The 2397-nt window shown below is 40.8% G+C and overlaps 1 non-coding gene across 1 annotated transcript; it reads right to left on the reverse strand.

The window, feature by feature from the left end:
- Positions 1 to 1969: 1969 nt before the first annotated feature.
- LOC120093969 (small nucleolar RNA SNORA48) lies at positions 1970 to 2111 on the reverse strand. Its single transcript, XR_005487678.1, has one exon. It is a non-coding gene; the product is annotated as a small nucleolar RNA SNORA48 (small nucleolar RNA).
- Positions 2112 to 2397: the final 286 nt, after the last annotated feature.

The raw sequence follows: 2397 nt of genomic DNA on the forward strand, positions 1-2397 counted from the left end.
ATTCTGTCTTAATTGGAAGACATATCAGAAGCTAACATAAGAATCCTTGGGAGAGAAAGTACCCTTTTGAGAAAAGGATTACGGGCCATGCAATCATGTATTATCCCATTTATCATTTTCCCATCTACATATAATAAAAATGTATTAGTTCTCACTTATTAGGTGAGGAAAGTTAGATGTCAGGAACATGAATAATTTTAGCCACTCCATGATGGAACCGAGATTCACATTCATGTCTAGTCCAATTACTACCTTCTTGCAGTTTGCTTCAAACATGAAGAAGTAGGGATTTGGAAGACAAGGAAAGGGAAGAGCAGAGGAAATGACTAGGGTGTTCTCTCAGAAACCGGGCCCTTAATAAGTATCAGTGCACTTGGAAGTTGCTGAACCACCAGTATCCAGCTTGGATGTCATGCAGGTGAATTGGGGACACATGACCATGGGATATGAGCAGCTGTAATACTGAAGACTTCACAGTACAAACAGGTCTGCAGTTTACAGGGCTGCAGAGCTGCAGGGAAAGGTTTGAGTGGTATGGATGCTCTGAAGAGAACAGAACTGGGCAATAGTATGTGTCTTGACATTCTTATATGAATTTTCACTTACCTGCATAGGCAGACCCCAAAACTGTCAGTGTAAATGGTTCCTCAGTCCTTCAGTTTCACCTCTGTATCAGGGAACTAATAATGTCATTAAAGATAAGACAAAACATACCTATCTACCATTTTTCTCAATACATCCATTGGATAGAAAGCATCTTTAATTGTCACATTTCTCCACTTTTAGTAACTTGGCACACGATGATATAGACCAACACCATTTTAAACCTAAGAATTATTCAGTAGCAAAGTTAGGACTAATGTAGGTGAGGAAAGCAGTCATGTTTAAAGATTTATCACATGCTGATCACTATGTTCTAGTCTGCAAACACAAACAGTAGATTCTCCCAGAAATCATCTGCAATAACTGTTTTTAGCTCCATGATAGAGATGAAGCTCAGAGAAATAGCTGTCCTAGCAAAATGTCAGTTTAGCAAGAAGGAGTAACATATTCTGAGTACTCAACCTATGCCAGATGCTCTGCTAAATGTGTTACAGTGTTTTATGTACCCTAAGTGCACTGATGCACTCCTGTTCTTGCTAAAATAAATCTACCCTCTGAGGTCCATCACTGTTTAAGATAACTCAGTGAGGAAGTATGGGACCAAGAAATTGAATCTAAGCTGAAATACTCAACAGTGCCATTACTCTGCTTGATTCTATCTGCCCATGTTGGGACTGGTGGCAGATGTACACCCAGAATCTCAGAACCAGGAGGTGGAGACGGGGTGGCCCCTAGATGACTCATTTGCTCTAGTTTCAGAAACAGACTTTCAGAAAGTAATGGGGGAGAATGAAAGAAGGTACTTAACATCCACTCACATCTGCCACATGGGTGTACACATCCTTATCTATATCTGTACACATGTACACCACACACACATGCACACACACATACACATGCATACACACACCACACACCACACCACACCACACACTCATAACCAATAAGAATTCCCATTAATGAAAGTTTAAAATAATACAACGAACAAAATAAACATAAGAGCAAATAGACTACACCCTCAACTCTCCAATTCCATCTTTTTTCATAATTCTTAACCTAGTCCACTTCTATTTTGCTCTCATCTGTCCCTCACACATTGTGGTGGCTCCTGCTGAAGGCTTTCCACCAGGCTGTCAGGGTCCTTGGGTGATATCTTCCATAGGTAGCAGGGTGGTCCAAAGATATTTGTATGTCTTGTTCCTCCATGGGTTTCTATGTGTCTATTACCCACTCATGCTGTGGGATAGAGGTCAAGCCTGTGGGTATCTTTTCCCCCCTTTACTGTATGTCATGTCAGAAAGCATGTTTTTGTCTGTTGTCTTCCTTCTGCTGTTCTGCCTGGATCTGGTTTGGTTGGGTTTGAATTTTATGTGTCCTAGGCATAAATCAGCTTTAGCCACCAAACCATGCATCAATCTAGGATGAGCAAAGTACAGCCATCTGCTCCGCCCCTGACTGATATAAGAACAAACCATGAACAAGGTATTTCTTTGACCATTTCCAGGGGGTTAAGTGTAGCTTTGTCTTAAGTGTATCTGTCTCTAGTCTTTCCTACTTCCCTTGTGAAAACACAGTAGTCACTTTCTACCTAAGGACTATGCCAATCATCGTTCTTGGATCCGTGCATTGTTGCTGATCACATTTGATTTCCTGTCTGTTACCATACTTCAATCTACAAGATGCAATGCACATGCCTTCAGAAGGACATACATCTTCCATGTAACAAGAAACAAAAATCATCAAGGAAGTAACCTGAGCTCCCCTTGGCAGTTTAGAACTCAGGATATTGATCTA

The sequence above is a fragment of the Rattus norvegicus genome, chromosome 7 (genome assembly GCF_036323735.1).
Source record: "Rattus norvegicus strain BN/NHsdMcwi chromosome 7, GRCr8, whole genome shotgun sequence".
Taxonomy (NCBI): Eukaryota; Metazoa; Chordata; class Mammalia; order Rodentia; family Muridae; genus Rattus; species Rattus norvegicus.